This window comes from Bison bison, unplaced genomic scaffold, assembly GCF_000754665.1.
Source record: "Bison bison bison isolate TAMUID 2011002044 unplaced genomic scaffold, Bison_UMD1.0 scf7180017864201, whole genome shotgun sequence".
Classification (NCBI taxonomy): Eukaryota; Metazoa; Chordata; class Mammalia; order Artiodactyla; family Bovidae; genus Bison; species Bison bison.
The window spans coordinates 4,640,075-4,659,932 of NW_011494773.1; the positions used below are offsets into that span (position 1 = coordinate 4,640,075).

At 40.1% G+C, this 19,858-nt stretch overlaps 1 long non-coding RNA gene across 1 annotated transcript; it reads left to right on the plus strand.

The window, feature by feature from the left end:
* The first annotated feature begins 1,039 nt into the window (after nucleotides 1-1,039).
* LOC104991797 lies at nucleotides 1,040-3,658 on the plus strand. Its single transcript, XR_825638.1, has 3 exons — nucleotides 1,040-1,173; nucleotides 2,986-3,087; nucleotides 3,587-3,658. It is a non-coding gene; the product is annotated as an uncharacterized LOC104991797 (long non-coding RNA).
* The last annotated feature ends 16,200 nt before the right edge of the window (nucleotides 3,659-19,858 follow it).

The following is a 19,858-nucleotide window of genomic DNA, read 5'->3' on the forward strand; positions in this document are numbered from 1 at the left end:
TGTCAGGAGTAAGGGAGTAGTGGTGCTGGGAGAGGCTTTCAGAAAGGGAAATCATATGCCCAGAGGCTCAAAGACCTTTGTAGAGTGGCCTCTACAAGGTAAGCAATGTACTAGATACAATGTGGTATATTCAGATGAGCAAGGTACTACTCTAGGAAGCAAAGAACATAAAGCCTAATGAATAAGATGGCTTCAACAGTGCAATAGGCAATAATAGTCTTATTGCACCTCAGTGAGTCAACATTGCTTTACTCTGTCTAATCAGTAATCTGAGCTTCTGTAACTATTACTTCTGCATCCTCTTATTCACCATTTACCCTCAACTACCTTATCTTGTAACAGTAACAACAGTAACCTACAATGACCAGAGCACATTGAAAAGGCCCTGTGGGGAGAGCCTCTGGCCCCGAACTTGTGTGTTCCCTGTTCAGTATCTAACACAGAGACATCCATTTCAGCAAACATTTGTTCACTCATTAATGGCTTTACCCAGGGCATGAGAGTACCTGAGAATAAGGAGTAAATATCTGAATGGTACAAACACCAAAGAGGAAGGGCAAGCCATTGGTCATGATTCAAGGACATAAAGTGAAGAGTTGCAACTGGCCCAGGAAATTGGCTTCTGAATGCCCAGTAATGCTTTCAATCTGATGGGCCGTGGGCTATCGCTTCCAAGAATTACTGAAACCCTTAGGGCCCTCTAGATGCTGCCTGACCTTGAATAACACTGGAGAAGAAATCTCAAGGACTACTGCGATCTCTCCCTGGCCCCTGGTAAATGGAGCACCTGACCTTTCGTCTTTCCCATCTCATGGTTCGGGATGATTCAACTGGCCTGGAGCTCCGGTGGAACACTGTCTGCTTCAACTCTGGTGTCCTGCCTCATGGCCTCGGGTCTAGCTGCCGAGTCCCCGTGGCAGCCTGAATTCCTGGACTTTTGGTTTTTCCTTGTCATCATCTGGTTGTGAAATAAAGTGCAGCCTCTGCTCTCCTGGCAGTTTCTAGTGTTTGCTCCATTTCATTGCATGGACTCCACTGGATTTTGACAGGTCGCCCTCTACATGAAACCACAGTTGAAAGCAGTCTCAAATGAGGCTCTGACAGACTCTCTCTGGGAGTGAAAGAGAAGCCGATGACAAATAAAAGCAAATCTTTGAAGCAGAGCATTTAGAGGTAACATTCCTGGTTGTGATGTCCTCTCTCTGCCTTGTCACTTCCTTTGCTCTGCTTATGTTCCCTTCTCCTTCTTCCTAGTGAAGTAGCTCAGTCGTGTCCGACTCTTTGTGATCCCATTGACTGTAGCCAATCAGGCTCCTCCGTCCATGGAATTTTCCAGGCAAGAGTGCTGGAGTGGGTTGCCATTTCCTTCTCCAGAGGATCTTTCCCACTCGGGGATCTAACTGAGGTCTCGCACATTGAGGGCAGACTCTTTACCATCTGAGCCATCAGGGAAGCCTCTTCTTCCAAGTAGATACTAACTGATCAGTGAAAAGCCACATAAGCAAAGACCTATCAGAGATCTTGAGGAATATGCAACCTGTTTTACGTGTTCTGATGATATGGCAAGTAGCTTCAGAGCTACATTTTAGAACTGGTATCATCTTGGTTGATCCAAATTCTCCTTTAGAGTGTTGTAGAAATACTATGGGCTTTCAGCTTCAACAATGAGAAATTAGAAAGTTTTACCTCTGCCTGTAACCAGAGTACATAACCCTTACTTGAGAATCAAAATGCCAGCCCTGCATTTCAGAACATTCTTCAACAGAGGAAAGTCACTTTCATCTCTGCACCCCTGTCTGCCATTCTTATTATGGTTCTAAACATCACTCTTTCTTGCCACCTCAGAAGTTAACAATGAAACAAGAGCCTATCTTGAGAGAATACAGAATATTTTAAGCAAGTCTAAATGCATACTGTGGAGATAAAGGATTTACTGTTGCCAGAGTAAATCATAGATTAGTTATCCTAGGCTAAAATTATTATTTGAAATACAAATATCCAAAATATAAATGATGATTCTCTTGTGGCAAAGTTGTGGGGAGGGTAGTTAAGTTTAGCATTAGTATTCTCCTCGGGGTTATTGTTTTTTATCACTAGGGATGCCTGAGTTGCTAAGCTCACCCAAGATTAGAAATGTTTCCAAACTGCCTCAGTGTGCACACAGGTCAGAATATGTCCCCGTGGGACCACTGGCTTTTAACTTCAACTCTTAATCAGGTTCCTCTGGGGCACTACTATGCCACAGTTTCATGAACATCATTATCAAGCCTGATTTTTGCCCTGTGGCTGCAACAATGGACTTTTCACCTAGTACATGTTTTCACTCTCCAAACGAAGTCACGTGTTTTCTTTTTTTCCCCCTCAGGTGAGATTTTTGGGAGGGAATGTGACATAGAGTTCTGGATTTATTCCAATAATTTTGGTAAAATAGTACCTTAACCTTCCTACCTTGGGATTCCCTGGTGGCTCAGATGGTAAAGAATCTGCCTGCAGTGCAGGAGACCCAGGTTCAATCCCTGGGTCCAGAAGATCCCCTGGAGAAGGAAATGGCAATTCACTCCAGTATTTTTGCCTGGAGAATTCCATGGACAGAGGAGCCTGGCGGGCTACAGTCCATGGGGTCACAAAAAGCTGGACACGGCTGAACGACTTCCACTTCACTTCACTTTGACCTTCACTTTCCTGATTCCTTATAACATATGTCCTTCTTCTCATGGGGAAGTAATCACCAGATTCCCGGACTGGGGAGTCTCAAGGTAAACACTAGGGTTGGTGCTTACAAATCAGGGCTGTTCAAATTCAAATATGGGCAGAGGAAAGCCAACTCCATCCTCTGCTAACCTTCTCTTTCAACAAATTCTTCCTTCTTGACAGAACTACAGCTGACTGAAAACATAGATCCCATGTCTTCATGGAACATGACGCCTCAATGTCCAGTTCTTCCTTAACATCTTCTAGCAATAACATCTACCTTCTACATTTCAGGCAGATTTTTAATGAAGCTTTGGATTGGGGTGTCAGAGCAGCAAGTGGCTGGACTGGTATTCAAACCCTGACAACTTCTTCATGAGGCAGAAGAGTGAAGAGGTAAGGCTGGGGGCTGGAGGCTGATGTTTTCAAGGCTTTGAAGTCTCTCCTCCAGTCAACCCCTTGCCCGTGCACCTATTGGGGAAAAAGAACCCAATTCTAGAAAGGTGGAAGCATGGAGTGTTGTATTGCTGGGAGCTGCATGTGGAGGCAGGGGAGAGGCCAAGGGTGGGGATGTCTTGGACTACTCCTGTTCCTAAAGCACTTAAGAATATCTGGTGACGAGTGATCCCCTCCCATCCCACCTCCTGCTGGAACCTGGGAGAAGGATCTGGCTTGACCATTGCTAGCAAGATGTATAATGCATGGGAATGAAACCAAAACTGATTTTAAGAAAAGTCCTCTTAAATTATAAAGGAAACTCTGGGGCTTCTCAAGTGGAAAGAACAAAGTAATAAATGAGAGTGACTCTGCCCCGAAAGCTACAAGGTACAGTAGAGCCTCTCAAATGGACATGGATTGTTTGATTAATGCTAAAAAGGCTCTGTCTTCTTCCCAGGGGACAGAACGCAGGTGTCAGAACACAGGTGAACGTCAGAGAGTTGGAGAGCTGACGCAGCTGCTGAAAGTTTTGATATTCATTTACTCAAGCAAGGTCATCATGGTCCTTTACTCAATTACAAGGTCACGGTGGAACTAACTTAGGTATTTTTTCACTGCGTCACCAAAATTCTTCCTCTCTATTATATTACCCCTATTCGGAAAACATACAAACGTACCCTAATAGTATCTTCCTTTAGAATTAAATTCTTTGTCTGGTTATATCTGATCTTCTGTTCCCTCCACAGGAAAACTTTCAGAAAGTTGTCTATGTGCTGTCTCTATATCCTCACTTACATTCACCTTTTTGCTTTTCCTATTATTAATGGCTTACCAGTCCAACCTGGCTTCCGTACCATCATCAAATTCCACTGAAACTGCTGTTGTCAAAGTCAGTGACCTTCATGTTGTCAAATACACACAGCACTTTTTTCCATCCTCCCTCTTGTATAAAACACTCCCCTTTCTTGACTTCCAGGATAATACTCTTCTGGGTATTTTCTCCCTCTGTTACTGGCCATTCCTTCTAACTTTTGTTGTTGCTGTTGTTGTTTTTTCCTCTCTCTTTAACTTTCTTCATACAACTCCTTCTTCATAATACTCCTTCAGTATTCTTGCCTTGAGAATCCCACAAACAGTATGAATAGGCAAAAAGATAGGACACTGAAAGATGAACTCCCCAGGTCGGTAGGTACCCAATATGCTACTGGAGATCAGTAGAGAAATAACTCCAGAAAGAATGAAGAGATGGAACCAAAACAAAAACAACATCCAGTTGTGGATGTGAGTGGTGATGGAAGCAAAGTCTGATGCCATAAAGAGCAATATTGCATAGGAACCTGGAATGTCAGGTCCATGAATCAAGGCAAATTGGAAGTGGTCAAGCAGGAGATGGCAAGTAATTGAATTCCTACCTCTGTGCTAAATATTCCTTAATTTCTATTTTTGGCCCATACCTCTTCCCTGAGCTCCTGATCTGTTCACCCATCTGCCTGTTTGACAACTCCATAACCTCATGGTCATTTGAGGATCCACATTCCAAGGCAGACTCCTGTTTCCTCCTGAATTTCCCTTCTCCGTGTCAGTAAGTAAGATCATCAGTTATTTAACATTAAAATTATAAATGGAAGTGCAATCTCCTCCCTTATTCTTCCTTGTCCCTCTTACCCTTCACACCTGATCCACTTAGTGTTTCAGTGCTAGTCACTCAGGCATGTCTGACTCTATGCGACCCCAGGGAGCATAGACCACCAGGCCCCTCCATCCATGGAATTCTTCAGGCAAGAGTACTGGAGTGGGTTGCCATTTCCTTCTCCATGGGATATTCCCAACTCAGGGATCGAACCTGGGTCTCCCATGCTGCAGGCAGGCTCTTTACCATCTGAGCCACCAGGAAGCCCAATCCATCAGACCCTGATTATTTATCTCTAACATGAATCTCAGCTCTGTCCCAGATGCTACATCTCCATTGTCACCTCCACATTCCAACCATCATCCTCTTCTGTCCTAATGATCATAGTAGCCTCTTGGCATATCGCCCTGCTTCCATTCATCTCCTGCCAATTTTCTTTACCACAGAGACAATGATCTTTATAAACATGTAAATAAAATTACATTGCCTTCTAATTCAATTCCTTGGATGAGTGCCCGATGCATTTAGAATAAAATCTGGACACCTGCAGCACCCTGATCTCATCTCAGTCTCTCTTTTCAATGTACCTCATTCCTCATCATTCCTTCAATGTGCCAATCTTCCTCATCATTACCCTCCAGCCATCAGGCATATCCTCATCATTATCTCACATCATAATCCCATGCTTATTTTCTTCATAAGGCATTCAGTAGGGTTAAAAATATTTTCTTAAATGATACCCACATTCTAATTCCTGGAATATGTGTCATTTTATGTGGCAGAAAAACCTTGCAATGGTAATCAAATTAAAGATCTTGAGATGGGGAGATTATCCTGACTTCTCCAGAGGAAACTTAAATGCCATCACAAGTGTCCTTTATAAGAGGAAGGCTGAAGAAGATGTTACCATGAAAGAGAGGGTGGCAACATGTCATGGGCGCAGAAACTGGTATGATGAGGCCACAAGCCCAGGAATGCCGGTGGTCATTAGAAGCTCAAAGCGGCAAAGAGGGGCTTCCCCCTAGAACCTCTAAAGTGACGGTAGCCCTGCTGACACCTGGATTTCAACCCAGTGATACTTATTGGTCCTCAGGAGCATTAGCAAATACATTTCTGTTAAGTTGCTGGGTTTGTGGTCATTTGCTATGGCAGCAATGGCACCCCACTCCAGTACTCTTGCCTGGAAAATCCCATGGACAGAGGAGCCTGGTAGGCTGCAGTCCATGGGGTCGCAAAGAGTCAGACACGACTGAGCGACTTCACTTTCACTTTTCACTCTCATGCATTGGAGAAGGAAATGGCAACCCACTCCAGTGTTCTTGCCTAGAGAATCCCAGGGACGGGGGAGCCTGGTGGGCTGCTGTCTATGGGGTCGCACAGAGTCAGACACGACTGAAGTGACTTAGCGGCAGCAGCAGCTACAGCAGCCACAGGAAAACGATTCAGGGTTATCATAACTTGTGATGATTTAATCTATTTATTTTAGTCATGTTCTCCCTTTTTAGTCTGTAAGCACTATGAGAGCAGAATTACATCTGTCTCTACTGTTTTCCATCGTATGATCAGTACTTTGCCATTAGTAGTTCAGTAAACGTATTCTGGGTGAATTGATTAATTTACCTTTCAATAAAGTGTTGCACTTTAAGAGATCATTCAAACGCTTTACATCCAACCTTTTGTCTATAGGCTGTGCTATCCAATGTCAGTCAATGAAGCAGGAAACTTTTCTTCCTGTCTCAGCTCCACCCAACCCAAAGCCAATCCATTAGCCACTCTCCAGTCCTAAATATGTATTTGAGTTGGCCGAAAGCTTTGTTCAGGTTTTTCTTTGTACAGTTCAGTTCAGTTGCTCAGTTGTGTCCAACTCTTTGCAACCCCATGGACTGCAGCACGCCAGGCCTCCCTGTCTATCACCAACTCCCAGAGTTTACCCAAACTCGTGTCCATTGAGTTGGTGATGCCATCCAACCATCTCATCCTCTGTCAGCCCCTTCTCCTCATGCTCTCAATCTTTTCCAGCATCAGGGTCTTTTCAAATGAGTCAGCTCTTCTCATCAGGTGGCCAAAGTATTGGAATTTCAGCTTCAGCATCAGTCCTTCCAATGAATGTTCAGGCCTGATGTCCTTTAGGATGGACTGGTTGGATCTTGCAGTCCAAGGACTCTCAAGAGTCTTCTCCAACACCACAGTTCAAAAGTATCAATTCTTTAGTGCTCAGCTTTCTTTATAGTCCAACTCTCACATCCATACATGACTACTGGAAAAACCATAGCCTTGACTAGACAGACCTTTGTTGACAAAGTAATGTCTGCTTTTTAATATGCTGTCTAGGTTGGTCATAACTTTTCTTCTAAGGAGTAAGTGTCTTTTAATTTCATGGCTGCAATCACCATCTGCAGTAATTTTGGAGCCCCCCAAAATAAAGTCTGACACTGTTTCCCCATCTATCTACCATGAAGTGATGGGACCAGATGCCATGATCTTCGTTTTCTGAATGTTGAGCTTTAAGCCAACTTTTTCACTCTCCTCTTTCACTTTCATCAAGAGGCTTTTGAGTTCCTCTTCACTTTCTGCCATAAGGGTGGTGTCATCTGCATATCTGAGGTTATTGATATTTCTCCCAGCAATCTTGATTCCAGCTTGTGCTTCATCCAGCCCAGTGTTTCTCATGATGTACTCTGCATATTTCTTTGTAACCAACCCAATATATCTTTCTCCAACATCACCCCACCTCCACTCTACTCCAAACTCCTAGACTCTCTTCTTGGACTAAAAAAAACCCTTCTTAACTGGTTTACCTACTTCACTTTTTTTCCCTTTCTAATCTGAATTAAAAATGACCTAATAAATAAATTTGGTCCCATAACATTATGTTTAGTGTCCTTCAGTGACTTCTTTGACCAACATCATTAACACATTTTACAAAGATTTTACTGTTTGTCCACTCCTACTTCTCCAGCATTTCACCATGAAACCCACTTCTTACCTTTGTGCAGTAGCATGGGGACTCTTACTTTTGTACAGTAGCATGGAGGCTTAGGCTGACTAAGATATTCAGTTACTGTTCAGCCCCTTCACCAGACTGTGTACTCTAAGAGGGCATGAGGGTAGAAATCATATTTTTATTAAAATTATTTCTGTAGTCACAGAATTTATCAAAGGGTCCAATTTAGCAGTAGTTTCTTTCCAACAATTAAAAGATGTTGAATGAGTGAATGGTAACAAATAAAAATATTTTAACTTTTTTAAAGAAATGCTTTAATTTTTATGGAGACTTTAAATATTTTAAAGTGTTTTTACACACTATTGCACTTAATATTCCTAGGGATCCTATAACAAAGACAGAATAGGTAATGCAATTCTTTTCACTTTTTGTAAGAGGAAGAATTGGGCTCTCAGAGGTTTAAATGACTTAGCCAGTATAATGTGGCTAGTAAGTTTTCAAAGAGGTAATTATGCCACACACAAGTGTAGAACACAACCTGCACTTTATGTCTAAGCATAAACTTACTGTCTGGATTGTAGCATGTCAAGCAGTGTGCACTGTAAGTGCATTAATTAATTTAATCCAGAAAATAACCCTATGAAGCAGGTACCCCTGTGTTCTCATTTTAAGGTTGAAGAAATTGATTTGTGGTTGAGTAACTTTAAAAAAAAAAACCCACAGTTGATGTTTGGGAGAAACAAGGCTTAAACTTAGGTCTGTGTCATTCCAAAGCCCCAGATTCTTAGTGGCTCACCTGGGAGATTCTTGTTTAATACTGAGGTGTCTCAGATATACAAAAAGCATAAAAAATAACATAATGTGATCCATTAATTTACCATTCAGCGTAAGAAATAAAGCATCACAGATAAAAGGGTGGTTTCCCAGGTCTCTTATGATATTTTCTTCTCTCACTGATAGAGTTAACTAGTCTTCATTAAGAGTAACTTCAGTATAACGTTTACACCAAGAAGAGCAATCAGTCTTTGGAAGGAGGAAGATTTCTCTATTGTTCTAATCCATGCATGAGAAAAAAATGTACAAGGAAGAGTAGCTTGTGCAAGCCCCCGCCCCCCTACTCCTCTCTCATCCTCATTATATCACTGCAGCATTTAGGTTGAGAAAACAAATCATTGTCCAAAGTCAATTGATCTTTTGTCAAGCCTGATCCAATATGCTTGGTCAATGAGGAGCACCCTGTAAGCAGCCCTTTGGAAACTGCCTCATATTCCGGACACTTTGCAAGTCTCCTCTGACTAATGTAGCTCTGGACCCTCCTGGGAATAGCAAAATGTTTCTGCCACATCTCCTTAATCCCACATAGGGCTAATTCAAACTTTGATAAGATTTTAGATGTGGTAATTTTTAGAATACTTGGAAACCAGATCTTTGAGGGAGTTAAGCTTCTTCACCAGTCAACTGGTTCTTGGAAAAAAATCAATTAGGTAGAAATACCACCCTATTTTTTTTTTTTTTTTAGCCAACTAATGGAATCTTTGATACAAAGAGGACATGATTATAGAATCCATGGAATGCTCCTTGGGCATTGCCCTACTTAACTTGGAGAGAGTCTACTTGCAAAAAAAAAAATAAAGAAGTGCAGCAGATTGCTGTTTTCCATGACACATATGTATAAAACATTTGGTCTCGAATTCTCTTTCAACAGCTGGTATTTTGAATCTGAACTCTGGGTTGTACTATTAGTTCAAAAAGCTTGTGATGCTCTGACAGTGTCCACTGGCTGTAATGTTTTCCTTAATTGTGCCTGCTGGCTAGTGTACCCTCTTCATGGGCTCTTCCATATTCTGAAAAATCGTACCAGTCCTAATAAGTGAAGCAAAGACCTATTTAATTAACTGATTATCACATATCATCTGTCAGATAACTGGAATATGGAATCATTCTGTAATCAGTCTAGGTCTCTAAAATACTTGCATACTTGTAAAAACAAAGAGAAAATTGGGACATAAAAAAGTAATAAGCAGTTTCTTTTAACTACAGGCTTGAACTGAACACTCTTTGGTTCTTCTTCAAGCAAATTTTTCCTTCTTTTTGCATAATAACATTGAGTTTAAGATGAGGACTGGCTCAAAAGAAAAACAAACAAAGAAAAGAGGAAGAAGGGAAAGTTCCATCCATCCTTGGTAAATTAATACCCCTGAAAGAAAAGTCCAATATGGATATTCCTCTAAGGAAACCTGAAAAAAAAAAATGCTTTTTAGTGCATGTCTCTGGAAGGCCTTTTACAAAGTCCAAGGACAGACTGACCATGGGAATGGACATGAGACAAGTCATTCTGGAACAGTCGAATGAACCTTGCTAAATATCCCCAAATCAAATAATGAGCACGCTTGGTTCCAGGCAGCTGCAGGTGGAAATGTGCCTGACATTGGTCACCAGTGTTTGCTCTTGTCTGGGATGCTTTCACACTTAATTCTCCACCGCCTGCCTCCCTCCCCTCCCCTCTGCCTTTTCTATTCCTTACAGTCAAGAAAGATTCATAATGGAATGTTGACTCGGTGATCTCATTCCAAGGCCCTGTCTATTTAGACACAATAATTTGAAGAGGAAATAAAACTAGTCATATTGGAAAAGGAAAACTAATAAAAAGGTTTTAGTCAGTCACTTAAAAGGAAGAAACTGAATTCAATCTCTGTTTCATTCCCAAGCTGGTTTGTGTATGTAGGCCAAGCCTGGATAATAACACAAGCTCAACAAATCAGGATTCTGTTCTTGAGAAATTCAACATGTAGCTGCAAAGCCCTCATATGGGGGCCCTTCACTAATAGCTGGTTTGCAGTCATTTCTGAAGTGGAAGGTAGCAGCTGTCTCCCAGCTGGCTAACATCATGGACTGGTGATAGCACCAGCAAGTGACAAATAGCCTTTTGAATTTCAACTGTCAGATTGATGAAGGAAGAAGAATGTACTTCACAAAAACTTCAAGGAGGAATCTGGGTAAATTTTGTATTCAATGGTGCCGATATTAACAAAGAGACTAATTAGCCATGGAAATTCAGTTATAGTTTTACCCCTTCTAGAAACTGGAGTTGCTTCCTCAATACACAGAAGCCAAAAAGCCAAAAACTCAGGAATGATAACTTTCAACCAAAAGCATATTTTTAAATGAAAGTTGGCTTTTATATGTATTTCTTGGTATAAAATATTAAAAAGATATATAGAGAGAACTAATATCTATTTAACACCCACTCTGGGTCAAGCATGATACCTGGAAATTCATACACATAACCCAGTTAAATTGCCACAACAGTCCTATGAGCTTCTGCAAAAAGAATAAAAGTCCTTCAGCAGTGTCCCACTGTGGAGTCATACACAGAAAGAACTAAGGTGCTTTCTAACAACACAACACTCAATGAGATTAACGTTGGTGATAAAACCCAATAGAGAACAGATACATAGTCCTCACATTTACTCTAGACAGGGAAGAGCTTTTGAACTTCAGCTGAATTCTGACAACTCTCCTAGTGGGTGAGATACTTGGTCCTGGGGGACAAAAGAATTCTCCATAAACAGTGGAAAGAAAGAGGTTATTTCAGTGGGAGAACTGTAAAAAGTAAGAAGGCAGCTCATTTAATAGGATCCAAAGAGACTTAATTTGGAATTAAACTAATAGATAATTCTAAAACTCCCAAAGCCATTTGCCCTCTGATCTTCAAATGCAGATAAAAGATAGAACTATTTACTTTGTGATACAGTGGGATTCCTATAATGATAACCAAAGTGTGGTTCTTTCTTTCAAATTACTTGCTATATAACTATTTATGGTTTATATGGAGTGTAGGTAGAAAAATTGCAATCTGAGTGGAAAACTACAGAGTTCTCTTAATTAAATTAGCGATTTTTAAAAAAAAATTTTAAACAGCTTAAAATAAGTAACTTTTAACCATCCCAGTAAGTTTTTCTAATGATGTTTTCTAATCAAATCATTCAGTAATTTTAATATTTAAAAGATAAGGAAACTGGTACTCGGAACAATGAAGTGACTTTCACATTTTCCATGGCTTCTCGGAACCCGGCTTTATTTCCTGGTTGCCTTGTATCCAGTGTGGTTTTTCCTATACCACTGGGTCTCACTGTGCCGAACTATTTCTCAACTCACTTCAGAGCCATAATGAATTAATTAAAACTATGGGTTAATGTATTTATTTACCTATAATTTTAAGGGGGTGAGTAGTTGTATCAGTAACTGTCCAGTTCAACTCACATGGTCAACCTTACAGCCTTAGGTACACCAAGCTTCCAAGAATTTTCTCATGGCATTAGGAACGTGTCAGTGTGTAAAGCTGTTTGTCAGAGAACAGCAGGAACTCACAGTCAGCCTGTTTGGTAAGATTCGTGTGACTAAATCTGATAATGGTGTCAGTGTTTTGGCAGCATAACCACAAAAATTACAGGTCAAATCCAGCCACTTGTTATCCCATCTGGAGTTCCCTGATGAGAGAGGACATGCTATATTGCCAGGCCCATATGAGATTAAGGTAATCATCTTAATAGTAAAAGACAAAGGCGTTGGGAAATATTTATTAGCAACTAGTAAGCAATTCCTACCTTGGATTTTGGCTTGAGTGTTGCACTATCATCACAGTATACCTGAATTACATGACTTGGATATTTTGACATAATCAGAAGAGTGATGTGTCCTGAATACTGTGTTGAGACCACTACCCAAAATATGGAGGGATATACATTTACGATGGAGAATTCTGATAGATTTGAAGGAAAAAAAAATTTGGAACTCCACCAAGACTCTTTATAATACCCTTGAAACTTTTCACTGACTCATGGTTTTGGGATTAAAAACCAGGCAACCTTGTTAAAAGAGTTGATGCCTTCTGAATGAATTCAACAGCCATTGTTTATCTTGGAAAATTATCTCAAAGCTCAGCAGGCATTGAAACCATTGGGCCTAATGTCTAACTAAGGTAAATATCATCTTTGGAAGAGATAAATAGATTTCATTACAGTAGTTTCTTTCAAGTTTCTTGGAAAGGATCTAAGGTGAGATGCTGGAAGATTGGTTATCTACCTAAAAGATCAGCTTAAGCCTCTCTTAATCATCACAAAGGTAAAGCTATTAGGAAAGGGAATGAATGAGTGCATTGAATGGCAATCTCACTGTTGTCTCAAAGACAAGCTGGCATTGCCCATTTGACTTCCCACTTCATGTTCTGCCCTTCATCTTATGCACTGGTCTCTTCCAAGGCTGCTCTGTATACTCATTGCTCCTCAAATATCCCTAGAATTTCACTTTTTCCATAACATCTAAGTGTGATGTTCTGACTAGGTAATCTTATTGTCTAGAGCATAGGAGTAAGTGGTCATTTTGATTCTCTTTGTATAATGATTATGTTAAATGTTTTAAAATATGCAATTTTGTATATCTTACAGTTTGTTAAGTATATGTTAGTAAAAATTATCTTAAATAGGATAATGATTTCCTTCTTTGAAGTTCTGAGTTTCCCATGTTTTCCTGCACTGAGGTGAAAAGAATTCTCAAAAAGCATCTAAAAAGCAAAATACAGGTCACTGAGATTATCATCTATCTGGCATTTAGGGAATAAGATGGACTCTTAAAGTTCTTTAAGACATTTGTGTCTAATGGCCAATTAATTATTTTTTCATGGAACAATCAGCTATCAAAGTCATCGTGAGTCAATGATTTAGCGTGTGACTTCCTTGGATTTGAAATCTGCTTCCTTCCCTTTACAGGCACCTGGTCATAAGCAAGTAAACCAACATCTCTGTCTAGCCTTCCTCATCTCACAAAATGAGAACAGTAGCAGGTTCACCTCACAGGATTATTATAAATTAGATTAATACACATGTCTATGTTATATATATTATGTTGATACAACTGAAGTGTTTAGAACGACATTTGGCACAAAGTAAGAACTCAATAAGCAAGCTGTTATTATACTTTTGGAACTAGTTCACTTTCACTCACTCAGATCAGCACTTTTTACTTCCCACCTAACTCATCTTCCTGCTAGATTCCTCTTCTGATTGACCCACGCCAATACCTCACCCTGACTCATAGTACCGCAGAAACTCCTTAGTAACACAGAAACTTCTTGAAGACCACATCCTTTACTTCTTGAAAATTTCCCACGTGATCTAACATTATATTCAGCCTAGGATGGGTAAAAACTAAGTATTTATTGGAACCAATTGCCCTAGTCATCCCCGAACAGTAAATGGTCAGTCAGGCACAGTTCCCTCTCTGGTTCCTTGGTGAGATGACCCAGTGCCATCTTGAGAATTATTAGATGTTATAAGCCACATGACTCTAATTAAGCCTTTAAATCTTATAGGGTGTAATCTCAATATATTCATGACTTTGTTCTCAGAGAGTTATTGAGCAAAAGGACAAAAGCCAAGAACACATGTGGAGATAGATGCCAACTAATAGACTCTGATATTCAGATTATGAACTAGATCAAATTGTTCTTTTGAAAAGAATAACCACATTATTAATAAGAGGTAGGCTGGAGAGAAATCAAATTACAAATCACTGACATGTAGCCAAGAATCCAGTCTACCGAGAGACTTATTTTCTATTAATACCGTACCTACTTACCTGCGTGAGCTGAGAAAACAGCCATAAGTAAACATGTAGACAATTCAATCAGTGCTGGAAAAATGAATTAGAAGTGTTGCTCAACAAAAGTCATGTCACTTTACCACTTTCTACTTGGTTTCTTTATTTTTTCCTTCCTCATCTATATAGAAACAGAGGAAAGTTAACCTATTACATGATATATGAGGATTTTCCTTCCAGCTTAAGCTTTCCATGATTCCAACTTTGACCAGGCATCAGAAGCAGACTCTACAGGATCTGACATGGTCCGTGACTATAGGAAACAAAAGTAGGACCAAAGGAAGTGAAATGAGTCTTGCAGAAGAAGTCAAAGCCATGCTTGTAGTACAGACCTAGTAAAATGACTTCAATGATACTTGTAAAAACAAAAGCAAAAGAGGAGAATCATCTTACTGGTTAACCTTATCTCTCCAAACGTTCTATGCCAGGCATCTTTAGATTGGGTGGGGTTGACAAATAAATATGAGAAGTGTATATATTTTTTAATTTAAAAATGATATTTTTGGAAGTGTCTATCTAAATCAATGTTTTATGAATCTGGTAGTTGAAACTACCAGTTAGAAAAACTTGATATTTAAAGTAGCTCGAGGACTTCCCTGGTGGTACAGTGGATAAGAATCCACCTGCCAATGCAGGGGACAGAGGTTCCCTCCACGGTCCAGGAAGATTTAACATGCCATGGAGCAACTAAGCCCTGAACCACAACTACTGGAGCCCATGTGCCCTCCAACCCATGAACCACAACTACTGAGCCAAGTGCTGCAACTTCTGAACCCCACACACTCTAGGGCTTGTGCTCCACCAAAGAAGCCACTGCAACGAAAAGCCTATGAACTGCGACAGGCTGAAGAGCAGCCCATTAGCCACAGCTAAAGAAAGCCCTCCTGCAGCCAGGAAGACCCAGCTCAACCCGAACTCAGTAAGTAAACATAATAAAGCAATCTGTAACGATTCTTCCTACATAGCACATGATTGACAACTCATATATATGATTGAAATTTTCACTTCTTTCATTAAGTAGAGTGCATCTCTACCTCAAAAAGTAGTGCCACACATTGTTGGCATTCCAAGTTTGGGAAGTCCAGTAACTGAAGACAGTAAATATAGAATCCATTTGTGGGGGGAGGGGAGCGGGGGGGTGGGGGAAGTAGTGCCACAATGTCAAGGATTCTTATCAGGTTTATTCTTGCCTTTGTTTTGTGAGGATTAAGCAAGTTAACATACAGTAAAGCCCTTCAGAGGGAGCCTGAAGCACAAAACACTCAGGAGTGTCAGCTATTGCTATTCTTGTTGCCTTTTTTTTTTTTATGGTAGTATGTCCATAAATTTCCAACTATTCCCTAGTGAGGTGGGTTAGAGAAATCTCTTTCTTATTTACTCCTTTTCTGTGAACCTCTCCTCACTACCAAACTCTCCCTGAAGCAAGTAAAAGCTCTAACTGGAAAAACAGGATTCAAGTAAATTCTTCAGAGGATTTCACAATCAGATTTTGCTCAGGCAATGCATAATTCATCACACTAAGTTCATATTTTTGCTAAGACAGAAAGGCGGCTATTAGCTTTAGTGATATTGATTTAAGTAGTAAAATCACACTTTTAATTCTATGTAGCCTTTTCTTGTCACATTTAATTGCTTGTTTATCTGCTTTATCACCTATAAAATTGTTCTATTTATTGACCCATTGTTCTATTCCTTTTAAATTTCAGAAGGGATTTTGAAAATCTTAGAACCTAAACCCATGCTTCCAATTTTGATAAATGCTACCAATTTTTCTTTTTAACATGCTACCGATTCTAATATAAAATACAGAAAGAGGCAGTATAGAATTAAAAGATGGGTTTGGGAATCAAAATTTAGTCCTTTCATTAATCATGATTTTTAGGCACATTACTTATTCTCGTCCAGCTTCAATTTCCTCATTTTTAATATAGGGACAATGATAGTTCAGAGTTCATAGAGTTATTGTGGGGAGTTAAATAATTTAAAATAAATGTCAAGGACCTTGAATGTGGTAAATTTTCAATGCTTATAATTTTATAGAAAGAACTGAGCAGGGCAGAATCCCAGAGGTCTTTAGAGTAGCCTTTAAAGAAAATTATTAGCCTCAGCAACTATTCTTTTAAAAGAATAAATGGAAATATAATATATACATTGCTCTTTAAACATGGATATTTACACTCAGTTTGAGTTAAGTGTACATATGTACACAGAGGCACACATTCAGGTAGCAGTGTATTTATATGTGCATTTACGTAGACAACGTGCATTATTGGTCTGTAACTTTCTCTGAACACATTTGAGCATACATTAATGAGTCTCTTCTGAATTCAGAATTGGCCCAGTATGTCCTCAGTGAAACTCAAATTTTCGGTGATCTAACGTTTTCCTACAACTTTTAAAATATTTATAATGTTTATTCTTGATCCATTATCTCTTTGGTTTCTAACACTTTACATTTAAATCTGTACCCCCCCCCATCAAAACTTTGGAAAGAGCATCCTCTTCCCATAATTATCTCCAATCCACCTGTTTTCAAATACATTAATCATATTTCAAGGTCACTTCCAAGCCCTGTTGTGTTTATTGGACAACACCAAAACTACTCTTGCTAAAAGTAAGAAAACCACCCAAGAATAGAAGAGCATTCAATTGATTTCCATATTGGTAAACTGGTTTTTATCAATGGTACAGAGTTAAGTAACCTACTCATATTTAGCAAATATATAATAATAATTAAGATGATGCTACTGACTTATCTTCATAACATAGGTGCTTTGAATTATTTTCCTAGTGTTGTCACAGATTATACAAACTATGCATATTCTCCTTGTTAAATAAATTCTGCCCACCCACTCTGCATGCCTGCCACCAGCACTCCATTTATTTCATGACCAAATACACTGATGACAGGGGTAACTGGGGGTAACTGGTCTTAAAAGTATAACACATGTCCTCCAATAGATAAAACTTCACTGACTCATACTGACCTCATGATCCTGCCTTTGTTAAGAGCTTATACTCGTTAATGAAGCTAACGGGCCTACATGCAATTGATATTAATTAGGTTATTGAATTGGAGAAGGGAATGGCAATACGCTCCAGTATTCTTGCCTGGAGAACTCCATGGACAGAGAAGCCTGGCGGGCTACAGTCTGTGGGGTCACAAAGAGTCGGACACGATTGAGTGACTAACACAGGTTATTGAATAAATTGAATTAACACGAATATGGTTTCTACGCCCTTATGGTCTCAGGAAAAGGCCTGACTGTCAAATGAAGTTGTATTATGCACACGCTTCTACATAACTAACCTTGCATGTGGGGACTTACACAGATGGTCTCTGACCCTTCCGGGTTCATTTTTCTCACTAATCGGTGCTTTTTTACATTGTGCGTGTGTCAGCTGTTACTGTATTTAGAATTATTTGAAGCTTAAATCTCATTGTTTTTCTTCCCTATTTCCCTCATTATTTGTAAACATGCTATTTTATATGGCATTATATTTCTGGTTTTCTGTGATATTGGTTGTCTCTGTATTATTATCTTGCCTCTACCTCTCTTTTAGAAATGTATCTTCTGTTTTCCCTATAAATTTACTTTCCACTGCTTTCTGAATTTTCATTTAAGGCAGATGCGCATAGAGTGGAATTAAGACAAAAGACAGGAAGATATGCACTCACCTAAACTCGTCAGGAAAAAGAATTCATGCAGGCTAAGAAGAGGTGGCAAGAATACACAGAAGAACTGTACAAAAAAGAGCTTCACGACCCAGATAATCACGATGGTGTGATCACTCACCTAGAGCCAGACATCCTGGAATGTGAAGTCAAGTGGGCCTTAGAAAGCATCACTACGAACAAAGCTAGTGGAGGTGATGGAATTCCAGTTGAACTATTTCAAATCCTGGATAATGATGCTGTGAAAGTGCTGTACTCAATATGCCAGCAAATTTGGAAAACTCAGCAGTGGCCACAGGACTGGAAAAGGTCAGTTTTCATTCCAATCCCAAAGAAAGGCAATGCCAAAGAATGCTCAAACTACCGCACAACTGCACTCATCTCACATGCTAGTAAGATAATGCTCAAAATTCTCCAAGCCAGGCTTCAACAATACGTGAACTGTGAACTTCCAGATGTTCAAGTTGGTTTTAGAAAAGGCAGAGGAACCAGAGATCAAATTGTCAACATCTGCTGGATCATCGAAAAAGCAAGAGAATTCCAGAAAAACGTCAATTTCTGCTTAATTGACTATGCCAAAGCCTTTGACTATGTGGATCACAATAAACTGTGGAAAATTCTGAAAGAGATGGGAATACCAGACCACCTGACCTGCCTCTTGAGAAACCTGTATGCAGGTCAGGAAGCAACAGTTAGAACTGGACATGGAACAACAGACTGGTTCCAAATAGGAAAAGGAGTACATCAAGGCTGTATATTGTCACCCTGCTTATTTAACTTCTATGCAGAGGACATCATGAGAAATGCTGGACTGGAAGAAACACAAGCTGGAATCAAGATTGCGGGGAGAAATATCAATCCTCAGATATGCAGATGACACCACCCTTCCGGCAGAAAGTGAAAGTGAAGTCGCTCAGTCATGTCCGACTCTTTGCAACCCCATAGACTGTAGCCTAACAGGCTCCTCTGTCCATGGGATTTTCCAGGCAATAATACTGGAGTGGATTGCCATTTCCTTCTCCAGGGGATTTTCCCAACCCAGGGCTCGAACCCGGGTCTCACGTATTGTAGATAGATGCTTTACCGTCTGAGCCACCAGGGAAGGCAGAAAATGAAGAGGAACTAAAAAGCCCCTTGATGAAAGTGAAAGAGGAGAGTGAAAAAGTTGGCTTAAAGCTCAACATTCAGAAAACGAAGATCATGGCATCTGGTCCCATCACTTCATGGGAAATAGATGGGGAAACAGTGGAAACAGTGTCAGACTGAAATTAAAAGTCGCTTACTCCTTGGAAGGAAGTTACGACCAACCTAGATAGCATATTCAAAAGCAGAGACATTAATTTGCCAACAAAAGTCTATCTAGTCAAGGCTATGGTTTTTCCAGTGATCGTGTATGGATGTGAGAGTTGAACTATAAAGAAAGCTGAGCGCTGAAGAATTGATGCTTTTGAACTGTGGTGTTGGAGAAGACTCTTGAGAGTCCTTTGGACTGCAAAGAGATCCAACCAGTCCATCCTAAAGGAGATCATTCCTGGGTGTTCATTGGAAGGAATGATGCTAAAGCTGAAACCAGTACTTTAGCCACATGATGCGAAGAGTTGACTCATTGGAAAAGACCCTGATGCTATGAGGGATTGGGGGCAGGAGGAGAAGGGACGACAGAGGATGAGATGGCTGGATAGCATCACCGAATCGATGGACATGAGTTTAAGTGAACTCCCGGAGTTAGTGATGGACAGGGAGGCCTGGCGTGCTGCAACTCATGGGGTCGCAAAAAGTCAGACACGACTGAGTTACTGAAATGAACTGAACTGAAGGTCTG